At 40.4% G+C, this 13,110-nt stretch overlaps 1 protein-coding gene across 15 annotated transcripts in view; it reads right to left on the bottom strand.

Annotated features, from left to right (window-relative positions):
- Positions 1 to 13,110, bottom strand: part of ATXN1 (ataxin 1) — a 413,109-nt gene that overhangs the window by 250,196 nt on the left and 149,803 nt on the right. For 12 of the 15 annotated variants that reach the window (XM_072814248.1, XM_072814235.1, XM_072814236.1 and 9 more), the window contains one exon: positions 3,746 to 3,874. The exons of the other annotated variants lie outside the window; for them this stretch is intronic. The gene's annotated coding sequence lies outside the window, so the exon portion shown is untranslated. The remainder of the gene's footprint in view (positions 1 to 3,745; positions 3,875 to 13,110) is intronic. 15 annotated transcript variants of the gene reach the window in all.

The following is a 13,110-nucleotide window of genomic DNA, read 5'->3' as shown; positions in this document are numbered from 1 at the left end:
TCACAATTGCTTAAAATATGGCTTGCCAATAGCAGGCGCTATTTAGATCACCTATGTGGAGATGAAGAGCCGCCAGAATGTTACTGGCCTTGACCATGTGCCTCCAAGCAGAGTTCCACACTTGTCCTCTCTTCACTTTCTACTCCATTCCCAATCCCATCCTGCTATCAGTAAGCACAACCTCACCGCCAATTGCCAACTGTTCTCTGGTTCTTTCCGCCTTTCAGATCAATGGGTCTTTCTCCATTGGTTTCTCTCATTTCAGATGCATTCTCTGCCTCCTTTTAGAATGGCCCAGAATGGGGCGCCTGGGTGGCTCCGTGGTTAGCGTCTGCCTTTGGCTCCAGGTATGATCCCGTGTTCCTGGGATCGAGTCCTGCCTAGGGTTCCCCGCAGGGAGCCTACTTCTCCCTCTGCCTATGTCTCTGCCTCTCTCTCTGTATCTCTCATGAATAAATAAAATCTTAAAACAACAACAAAGAAGGCCCCAGAGTCCAGCTTCATGTTCCTCCAAACTAAGTCATGATGCTCTCAACTGTATCTCCCTTTGAAATGTGAACTCCATTAGGGCAGGTCTTGTTCCATTCCAAATCTCTAATGCCAGAACCGTACTAGTACATAGTAGCCTCCAAAAGAGGTATTTGCTGAATGAATAAATGGGTAATACAGGGCTGAATGGAGTTAGAATTTAAAGGCATGGTCTCAGCTTCTTATGATTCAAAAGCCATGCTTTCCCCTTTGCACCAGCAGAGTCCCAATCACCCCACAGGCCCCGCGGGACTCTATGAATTGAGTTTTCAACAGTGGTTTTGGCCTGGTCTTGCAGACAGGTTTCCTACATGATTGCAAAACTGGTTTGCTTATGGAGACAATCAAAACGTGCTGGACCACAGGTGTGAGGCCACAGCAAAGTTACATATGGTTAAATATTCCCCCACTCTTCTGCCTCCCTAGAGACACTCATTCTGGTAAGCCCTAGATAATCAACACGTCTGCATTTCTGCACACCAGCCAGTGATTTGCAGCAAGAGAACTGTTTCTTCCTCTCTGTTTGAGTTCCTATTGATTCTGTAGTTTAGGAGGAGTCCAAGTGCTATCCAAATACCAAATGTTCCATATGGTACTGTTATTACCGTTCTCACTACCATGACGTCCAGCCTTCCTACCTACACTCGTGAGGTGCCTCACTGGAGTCTGGCAGGACATTATGAACTCTTTTCCTGACCTCTATTTGCCAACATATTTGCTTTCCTCTCTCTCTTTATGAACTTACTAATTTTATCAAAATAACACATGCATGTGTATAAATATGAGTTTCATTTTCTTACTCGCTCTTCCAATCATGTATAGGGGAATAATTTATGAGCCATTACAGAGGAATTCTTAAGCTAAACTGTCTTAATTAGGAATTCAGATGTTTTTCCTTTTATTGAAAAATATAGAGCTGTTCAAATTAGACTGTAAATGTGGGCCAAAACAAATGCGTGGCGACAGACACAAGGGTTGCAGAGTAGCCAGTGAAAGGCATTAGCCGAAGCCTGTCAAGTTGCCTTGTGTCTCCTTGGATGCCAAATAATCCTTTGCCTCTTTTGCCTTCTATTTTTCAACTGTCTGATGTAGCTACAGGATTGAGGAACCTCACAATCCTACAGGTTTCCCTTCTGTGTTTATGTGGGATGAAGCATATGTTTCCTAAGAGCTGGGGGGTGGGGGTCTCTCACTCTACCTTCTCATTCATTTAATTAGGGGAAGGAAGCTTATTTATAATGGGGGAAGAGATGAAGCTGGTAGCTCATGCACAGTGTCAGACAGAGACTCTCCATGTGCAGCTCAAAGAGGCCAGCAAGCTTGCCTGACCTGAGGTGCTCACTGGAGCACAGGAGCAAGGCAGCCTGCGCTCACACAGTGACAGATGTCACGGCTCTGTGGTGAGCGGGTCTCTCTGACTTGCAGGACTGCAATGACTTCATTAATTCAAACTAAAGCCATTCAGAAATATATTACATTTTGGGGAGATACCAGAGGAGCATGAAAAGAAATTGGGAAAAGAAAAAATAATTTTCAACATTTCATATATATTTTGTTGCAACAACACCCTATGAGATAGGTACCATTATTATCTAAATTTTATAATCTTAGACACTCAAGATGTAAAGTAACTTGCCCAACGTCACACCCCAAGAAAACAGCGAAGCTGGAATTTGAATCCAAGCAGTCCGGAGTCTGCAGTCTTGTCTACGGTGATCTACAGCCTCTGAATCATATGGAGCTACAATAATTATATTGAATCATGCTCCCAATGTCAGATGGGCACATATATGCATAGATATACACACATAGATATGCTTTAATTTCAGTATAATTTCAGATCCATGTTTAATGTGAGCCATCTATTAAATACTTTTATTCTTATTAAGAAATGAAAAACTGTGTTTTCCATTGCAAAGTATTGCTATCCAGTGATATCATGATTGTCTAAAAATACCTGGCTGAAAAAAAGGGGGAAAACCTAAAACTCCCTAGGACCCCTTCCCTTATTGATTTAAGTATTATTTTTCAAATGTCAAAAACTAGTAAGTTTTAAGCATGCTACTGTCTATTAGAGGAAAGCTCTTTAAAATAGTATGATTTATAAATTTACAAGTAAATCGCTCCCTGCAAAAAAATAACACATAGGATACCATTTCTTATAATCAATTGGCAGAACTCTGTTTTCAAAATTCCTCAGCACTGGCAAAACTGTATGGAGACAGGTACTCTCATATACTGTGCCTCTGGAAATATAAACTGGTATGACTTTATTGGAAAGTCATTTGGCAAGAGGAAGTATCAGAAAGTCTTAATCCTTGAAAACTTTTAAACTCTCCAATTTACAGGTAAGGGATAAGTATCCCAAGGAAATCACTAGTAACGGCACCTAATATTAAGCTATAAGAAAATATTCATGAAAAAAAAAAGAAAATATTCATGGTAGCATAAAAGCCAAAAAATTAGAAATACCTTAAATGTCCAACAGAGGGGATCAATTAATATATTTTAGGATATGCATTCAATGCTCTACTACATATAATCATTAAAAATAATGCTGTAGATATATATCTGCTGGTATGAAAAGAAGTTCATTATTACATTTTTAAGAGGAACAAAAAAGTGAGGTAATAGTATATAGTGTATTGTTTCCTAATACCAGGTGATGGTAGTCTCTCTAGCTGAATTTCTTTTTTTTTTAATAATTTTTAAAAAATTATTTATTTATTTATGATAGTCACAGAGAGAGCGAGAGAGAGAGAGAGAGAGAGAGAGAGAGAGGCAGAGACACAGGAAGAGGGAGGAGCAGGCTCCATGCACCGGGAGCCCGACGTGGGATTTGATCCCGGGTCTCCAGGATCGCGCCCTGAGCCAAAGGCAGGCGCTAAACTGCTGCGCCACCCAGGGATCCCTCTAGCTGAATTTCTGAACACCTTCATTGGAATTATCTTTCTTATCAGTGCCTTATCATCCATCCTAATCAGTGATCTCAAAATAATTAGAAGCTATTTTCTTTCCCCCCCAAAAATGCAAGGGTTCTATTTTTACAATACAGAGAAAGAATAAATAGCTGGAGACTATGCGAACCTATAGATGTGTATTTATGTTATGGGTCTGCGTGTGTGTGAGAATAGATACAGATACATCCCCATAACTACTTTGGGAATGTTACACTAAATGAGAGTTATTTTTGGTTAAAAATTTTGGAGATATTTACCTGTACCATGTGCTTTCATCACAATGGAGAAACATAAGCAGTCAGTTCCTTCCCAGCGGATCTTTCCACACAGATTTTGCTTGAGTAGAAGGGGTGGCAGTAGAGAAACTCAATGTAAAATGCCTAGACCTGTAATTATAAAAACAATTTCCTACTGAGTTAGGCAGCTTTCTGTGCCCTTCATTCACATTAGCTGAAGTCACGGAAAAGAGAAACATACTTGCATAATCTCTCTCTCATAGGCACGAGCATGCACACATACACACACACACACACACACACACACACACACAATTCTTATGGCAGATGTCAAAACCTCAGCAAGCAGACCCATAGCAGGCCCTCATCTCCACAGTGAGTGGGGTTCTGGCCAGAGTTCATACCTCATCCCATCCTAGCCTCAGGGATGTTACCATCAAGATGATGTCATCATCATCAAGATGATGTCGTTCCTTCCCATCCTTTCCTAATGATTCCAAAACTTCAGAGAAATTAAAAAAAAAAAAAGTTCTCCCCCAGAAAATGTCTGAAATATTAGTGAATATGATGGTCTCTGAAGATTCCTTCCAGCCACAGAGTTAAACAAATTCAGCACCTGTTTTTACCATAACAGCCTGGCTTCCAGGTTTGCAACTATACATGCCTCTCTGTTGATGACTCAGGTACAGCCCGGTATTGGGGATAAAATTCAAAGTTATCACTAACATTTACTAAACACTTACTACGTTCTTAGCTTTATGCACGTTACCCCCACTGTACTGCACTCTGCAAAGTAGCTAGCAATCATTAGTATCTCTGCTACTGACAAGAAACCAGAGAGTTCAGATAGCTAGCAGATGTTAAAGCCAGGATTTAAGCCAATATTGCTCACAGAGGCCATGCTGATAATTTTAGTACTGTACCATCTCTCCAAAATTGACCTTGCTATCAAAACGCCTGTATTCATTAAATATCAAATTGACATCATCTTATTTTTCCCCAGAATTGATATGTTATGTAGGTCTTAGCATTACTAACTCTTTTTGGATGTGGCTGTCCTTTGATTTTAATTCTCAAGCTTGGGATGCCTGGGTGGCTCAGTGGTTGAGTGTCTGCCTTTGCCTCAGGTCGTGATCCCGGGATCCTGGGATGAAGTCCCACATCAGGCTCCCCACAGGGAGCCTGCTTCTCCCTCTGCCTATGCCTCTGCCTCTCTCGTGAATAAATAAATAAAAAATATTAAAAAACACAATTCCCAAGCTAAATTGAACTCAACATGTTCCTATTTCAATCAAGAGTAAATTCATAGCTATTTTAGTCAATTAAAAATGCCAACTAATCCCAAATCCAGATGCCAAACCACAAAGGAAAAACCTAAAATCCAAGTCCTCTCTAAATGGTTACATTTTATTGGAAAGAAAACAGATTAACAAAATCTGAAGCCATATGTGAATCCCTAATTTAAGACGTGGAAGTCAAGAAAGGAATTTCTCTATATTATAATATGTCTATGGTTTTAAAAAAATACTTAAACATATCTACCTATTTACAAATTCTATATACTACAGGTTTTAGAATCACTGCAACACAGAATAGGTGTAAGCGTATCAAGGAACCAGTAATTTATGGGTCACACACTAATTTCCCTTTTGGACATGTGTGTATGTGTGTATGTGTGTGCATTTATTTGCACTATTCTGGTGATATCTCTGTGTTTTCATGCATGCCACTTCCTTTGATTAGCATGCCTTTTTCTACTTGCCAACTAGAAAATGCCTATTCATTCCTCAAGGCCAACCTCAAACCTCAATTCCTTATGATATCCACTCCCCCCAATCTGGTGTTTTCTGGAAATCCAAGCAGCGGATTCTGCTCTCTCCTGTTTTCCTAGCTCAGCAATGGGTGCCAACATCACCCTGACATCTTCCTCTCCCTAATGATGCCCCACACCCACCCAACCGGTCATGAATTCTACCAATAGCACACCACCCTCTACCTCTCCCCTACACCACCCCCCTGCTCTAGGCCTCCAACTAGCACGACTCATCCAGACTACTACAAGGACCTCCCAAATGGTCTCCCTGTTTCTACTCCTGTCATCCTACAGTCCATTCTCATCCTGCCCATCCTCAGCTCCTACTTATGGTAATGCAACGGTTTTCCATCAAGCTAGGTTCTTAATGTGGCCTCCAGGGTCCAGTATGGTCCAGTCCTTGTGCTCTTTTTTTCCAGTCTGCACTCTAGCTTTTCCAGTTCACTTTTAATTCCTAAAAAGCACTTTACTTTCCTAGGCCTCAGGACCTTTGCATGTGATCTCCTCGTCATTAAGACTTCTCCCCGGGATCCCTGGGTGGCGCAGCGGTTTGGCACCTGCCTTTGGCCCAGGGCGCGATCCTGGAGACCTGGGATCGAATCCCATGTCAGGCTCCCGGTGCATGGAGCCTGCTTCTCCCTCTGTCTGTGTCTCTGCCTCTCTCTCTCTCTCTCTCTCTGTGACTATCATAAATAATAAATTAAAAAAAAAAAAGACTTCTCCCCAAATCACCCACCTTCTTCAAATGACATGGTATTCTTTTCTCCTTCAGATCTCAGGTCAGAGTCCTCCTCTCTCTGGGGGAGCCCATCCTGCTCTCCAGGGGAGCCCATCCTGACCTACATGGCCAGGTCACTACCTCCTACTCCATGCTTTGATGGAAGCACTTTCCCTTTTTATACTAGACACCTTTATAATTTTACCTTTTTTTTTTTTTTGCTAGATTCATTGATTAATGCTTATTTCTCCTACTAATTAGTAAGCTCCAGGAAAGCAAAACTGTGTATGTTCTTGTCCACCCTTTTAGCCTCAATATTCAACACATGCTTGGCACATGATAGACACTCTGTGGAAATCTGCTGTATGAATAAATGAGAAAAGGAAGGAGAGAAGGAAGGAAGACCATCCTTTATCATAATTTAATTAGCATTTGCTGAATTAATTTGTTGATAGCTTTTCAACACACAGAATATAAGGTCTGTATTCCTTTGGACAGCAGGTGAGGCTCCTTGAGATCTGCCCCCAGGCAGCTGTGTCTCTGCTCTAGCTGCCCTGGATGCTCAGCATCTCTGAAACCCTGTGGCTTCCTTTTTTTTTTTTTTTTTTTTTTTTTTAAGATTTTATTTATTTATTCATGAGAGACAGAGAGAGGCAGAAATACCGGCAGAGGGAGAAAAAGCAGGCTCCTTGCAGGGAGCTTGTTGTGGGACTCGATCTCAGGACCCCAGGATCACGCCCTGAGCTGAAGGCAGACGCTCAACCCCTGAGCTACCCAGGCGCTCCTTCCTGTGGCTTCCTGATCTGACCAACCTTGCCTCGCCTGCCCTTGCTTATCTCTACCCGCTAGTCTACTCTGACCCTCTACACATCATCTTTTCAAACTCCTTCTTCAAGTCTCAGAGATAGGACTCATTTCTGTAAAGACCTCTCTAATACTTCCTAGGAAGCTGGTGCCCTCTTTCCCCATTTTTCTACAACATCCAGTACTTTCCCTATTAAAGCAATTATCATGTTTTCTTGTACTTTTATCTTACATTTTGCCTTAAATTTAAGTCCCTTAAGGCAAAGGACCATACTATCTCCAGAGTTTAGCACAGCAGCCTATAACACATAGTCTACAATTCAATATTTGTTCAATGAACAAAAGAACATACATATACATGTATATACACACGCATATACACATGTGTACTTGCATATATAGACACACGTATCTATTATACATATAAATTTCATATGTTCAAAGTTTCAGTTGAATATTTAAGTGTTATTAACATAGTATATTTTAATTATTATTATTTAATTATATATAATGGTTATAAATCCATCTGTAAAGTGGGCATAAGAACACCTCCTTTAACTGTGCACTTGGGAAAATTAAATAATATAAATAAAATGTTTAGCACAGAGCTCAGCATTTTAGAAGCACTGCATAAATATTAACTGCATAATCATTATCACTATCAACATTGTCATTAGGGCAACCGAGTTGAATTTATAATCCATGCTCCAAATTTAATAGTTTTATTGGCCAACGTTTTTTTCCTATTAAAACATTAATTAGCATTACCCTCTCAGTTAAGCCATAAAAATGGCTGAAGTTTACATCTAGCAAACTAGGAATAAAGAAGAGCCTTACTCACTATAGCTAAAGGACAAATTATTTCAGTAATCTCTCATATATGTGTAGAGGTATGAAAGCATCAACAGAAAAGAAGCATTTCTATATAAAAATTATCTATAAAATCTAAATGATTGAAACAAATATTATCATTCCAATGCTATAAACATTTAGCTGAGATAATTAGGAATGCTTACAATAAATTATTTCTTTCACTAAAAAAACAAGATAGAAATACATATTCGTCCCTTTTAATCACTGGACAGAGTAATGTGACTTGATAAATACGTATCACATATTTACCTTAATGAATATGCCATAAGATGCTTGAATTAACAGCAAACACATTTCATGTGTCATCTATTAGATGCCATTCTGATTTTGAATTGCTGAAATTTAAGGAAATAGACTATGCAAGACGGAAAAACAGGCAAGGTAACTTTGCAACAGTTTTTTGGAAAAAAAAAAAAAAACCGTGAGAATGAACTGTTTACTACAATTGCTACCAGTACATGCTTGAGCAGAATGAACTGGTAATAATTTATCCTTTACAAAGCAAACTTATAAGTTGGCCCTTTACTGCTCTTTCTCTTGCATACTGGCCAAATGTGCATAATGAATACTAAAGTATTTTGTACACTGTAAAGTGCTGAAATATAACATACTAGCACCATTGCATTTTATGATTTCTATTCTCAGTTTACCTTTAGCTCTGTAACACATGAAAACAAGTCAGGGGGCACTTGGGTGGCTCAGGGATTGAGCATCTGCCTTTGGCTCAGGTCATGATCCCGGGGTCCTGGGATCGAGTCCCACATCAGGTTCCCTGCAGGGAGCCTGCTTCTCTCTCTGCCTATGTGTCTGCCTCTTTCTCGCTCTGTCTCTCATGAATAAATAAACAAATAAAATCTTTAATTAAAAAAGCAAGTCAGATTTCTAATTGAGGTTCACCCATCTTCTGAAACGTACCAGAGTTACAGAGGGAAAATATAAAAATGCTTAATTCTTAACTTCTGTTTTACTGCTAGAATATTAAACTAGTTTTAGAGTTATAATTCTATTCATCGGCCACAAGCACTGAGCACTTTAACATGGTGCAAACAGGTTGTTCTCTGGAACATAATTGAGACAGAAAGGTAGAACAAATTGAGCAAAAAAAAAAAAAGTCTCAATTTACTTAGATCAATGTTATCTGAATTTACTATTAATTTCATTCTTATGATGCTTGTGTTCGTGTCATAAAATCCTGTGAAATCTTAGGAACTTATGAGGCAAAATGCCTCCTTCCTTATGCTGGTGCACCATCAGTTGGGGATGTCCTTCTCACTCATTCAGATGTTACTCTTGCTTTAAGATTGAGCTCAGATATCACTTCCCCTGTGACATGTTCCCACACAGACCCTATCTGTCCTGCAATGTAATGCTCCCTTCTCTCGACTGGGAGCCCCCGAGAGTCACTGACCATCTCTCTGCATTTTCCCTACCAGCCTACACAGTTCCTGGCACACAAAATATTCTCAGTAGATACCGGCTCGATGCATCAATGAATACACCCACTTTGATACTCTCAACCCTGTGGCAAAAATGCCACTAATTGTGATCTAAAGTTAAAGGTTAAAGTAAAAAAAAAAAAAAATTTTTTTCCACTTTTTAGTGAAATGAAACTCTTAGCATTTTCACTTCCAGATGCATTGACATTACATAAATGATGTTGAGACTATTTTAGAAAACAGCCATGCTGCACATTTTCCTGTCTGAGAATTAGTCTGAAAAATACCACGCTGCACAGGGGCCTCCGGGGGTTCTCATGACCCACGTTCAGTGGGGTATTGATTGCACACACTCATTTAATGGAAATCGAGAGTCAAGCTCCACCTCCGCAAACCAGATTGTCACACCTTTTTCTAGTTCAGCTGCTTAAGAATAAGCTGCTGATTCTCTGGAGACGGCTGCCCTCCCCTCGGGCCGGCAGGCACTTCAGGGGTGATGCATCCCCGCAGCGGACAGCTCTGGTCCTCAAGCACACCACCAGCGCCCGCGTACATCTTCCACTTTTATTGTAATCCTTCCTCCCACATGGACCAGTTTCTCATATATCCGCTGTTAATTCCGCAAGACTGAACCTTTGAGCTGGTGACACTTTGCCTGGCTGTGTAACAGATGACATCATCACACACATGCCAAATCCTACCTCACTCGAAAGGCCATATTTTGCTCGGGAAAGAACAGTGGGCAGCAAAAGAGCAAGTTTCTCGTAATAACCTATCCAAGCTGACTGTCCACATTTGGAACCATTCGTCACTGTGGGGGGCAATAAATATGGATTTTCCAAGAGGTCACCAAGCCTTACTTGCTGGGTCCCCTTTCTTCCTTGCCCTGAGATTTTTCTAGGCATTCGCTGGAAGGGGAGAGTCTTCCCTTCCATCTGTGTCTTTCATCTCATTCCACATAGGGAATGAGATAGAAGACAGCATCATCCTATACCCCTCGGCCACCCAAAGGACCCCAGGGATTTCACTGCCAGACCGCACCTTCCTTTTTTTTTTTTTTTTTAAGATTTTATTTATTTATTCCTGAGAGACACACAGAGAGAGGCAGAGACACAGGCAGAGGGAGAAGCAGGCTCCCTGCAGGGAGCCTGATGTGGGACTCGATACCGGGACTCCAGGATTACGACCTGAGCTGAAGGCAGCCGCTCAACCACTGAGCCACCCAGGTGTCCCCAGGCCACACCTTCCAACCACTCCTGTGTGATATCAAGACCTTGGGGACTTTACTTTGAAATGGGTAGAATGTGGAAGTAACAAGAGAAAATTCTGGGTTACCTTATTGTACATTATCACCTTGAAAATACTTGTACTTTTAAAATGTAACAGATCACATGGGGACTATAGTTAACACTGCTCTATAATATATATGAAGGTGGTTAAGAGAGTAAAACTCTGAGGTCTCTTCACAGGTAAAAAAATATATATATTTTACTTTTTTAATTTTTAAAATTATATCATTAGGAGATGATGGATGTTAACTAAACTTATGGTGATCATCTCATGATTACATAAGTCAAACCATTATGCTATAACTTCTAAACTTATATAAGTGCTATATGTCAATTATATCTCATAAAAATGGGAAAAAATTTCAACCCAAAAGATATAGATTTGTATTATGCACAATTTGAAACCTACAAAAGAATGCATACAATGTGTATATAATCTATGAAGCTGGGCAGCCCGGGTGGCCCAGCGGTTTAGTGCCGCCTTCAGCTCAGGGCGTGATCCTGGAGACCCGCGATCGAGTCCCACCTCGGGCTCCATGCATGGAGCCTGCTTCTCCCTCTGCCTGTGTCTCTGCCTCTCTCTCTCTGTCTCATGAATAAATAAATAAAATCTTAAAAAATATATCTATGAAGCATATAATCTATGAGCAACAACAGAATGCTCATGAATCTACCATCTTATTTAAGATATTACTAGTATTGCTGCTATTTCCCCAAGCTCGTCCCCTGCCACTTCTCCAGAGGCGACCACAACCCTGAATTTTGTATATATCATTCCATAAAATATACAATTTAATTTTGCATTCTATAAACCGTTCTACCATATTACATATAGACTTCTGTGGCTATTTTTTTTTCATACAAGGCTAGTTCTAATATTTAACTATGGTGTTGCAAATACCTGTTCTTTATTCATTTTTACTCCTGTATAATATTCCCTTATTTGAATTTTTCAATATTCTGCTTCTGATAGATTTAAGAAGCTTTTAGTTTCTAGTGTTATTTTTAATTTTTTTTTTCCTATTAGAAACAATGCAAGTTTTCATTAGAAACAATACACAGGGGATCCCCGGATGGCGCAGCAGTTTAGCGCCTGCCTTTGGCCCAGGGCGCGATCCTGGAGACCCGGGATTGAATCCCACGTCGGGTTCCCGGTGCCTGCTTCTCCCTCTGCCTATGTCTCTGCCTCTCTCTCTCTCTCTCTCTCTCTGTGACTATCATAAATAAAAAAAAAAAGAAAGAAAGCAACAATACACAGAAGCCAAGTTTCTCTGGGGTACTGCCTACGAATGGACTAGCTGGATCACAAGGTACGTGAACACGCAGTCTTCCACAACACTGCTGAGCTGTTTGTAAAATGGCTCTGCCAATCTACACTCCTATCAGCAGTGCACATCATCAAGAAGGAGATCTATTTAATCTAATGCTGGGTCGGGTTTTTTTGCATTATAGGCCCAAGTTATGAATATATTCAGAAAGAAATAAACATCTTAGACCTCACTAACTGTAACAAATGAGAGCTACTTCCTAGGATAGGTTTATTTCTCCACCTTCAAATGTGGCATTAACCAATAACTTAGACTGGATGAGGATAAATAATCTAAAGTTCCCCCTTGCTTTTTATTTCCCAATCGTTTAATTCTTAAGCATGGTGGCTGCTAAAGATGTCATAGAATGCTCTAGAATACGTTAGGTTCCAAAGACCAAAACTGCCCACCTGGAACATGCATGTAGGAACCTCAAATACACAAAACTATGGCAAATTGAGAGAATTCTTTATTTCCTTCAATATTAGAAACAGAACAGATAACCAAAAGAGAGGAAGAAGAGCCTTATTAGCTTTTAGTTTAGAATGGCAAAAATTTTAAAACCTTTGTAATTAGATTTTGACAGGTGTTGGGTTAGAAGGAGAGGTTTCTTCCCCCTCTAAAAAGACCAAGCTCAGAGCTTGAGGCTACTGACCTTTGGTCCTGGCTCAGAGCCTGAATGCCACACCCAGCCAGTTCTATATCTTTCCCTCCTGGGAGCAACAGACCCAGCTGGGTCTGAGTGTAGAATAAGCAAATAAAGGGCATGAAGAGAAGCAAAAACAGACAATGAACAGAACCTCTTATTGCTGGAACAGACACAAGAGGCAGGACGACTCCAGAGCAGACACTGATGTGAATCATGAGGGGAACTAGTCTATTTTCTACAACTAACACGAACGGAGGTACGTGAAACATAGTCAGCTTTTGGCAAATATTGTCATCAATAGTTTTGATTTTCTTCCCCACAGCATCCGTTATGGGTAATAACCACTATCTGATTTTTAAGTAATCCTGACCATGTTTCTGCATTCTTTCTCCATTCTGGTCTCTTTCTTACTAGTTAACCCCAACAAGCAAGGAAATGTCTGAGAGGCAGGCAGCATGGGGGGGAAGGAAAATCAGAGGCCTTCAACTATAAATGGA

This window comes from Canis lupus, chromosome 37 (assembly GCF_048164855.1).
Source record: "Canis lupus baileyi chromosome 37, mCanLup2.hap1, whole genome shotgun sequence".
NCBI classification, from domain to species: Eukaryota; Metazoa; Chordata; class Mammalia; order Carnivora; family Canidae; genus Canis; species Canis lupus.
This window is presented reverse-complemented; position numbering and strand designations above follow the sequence as displayed.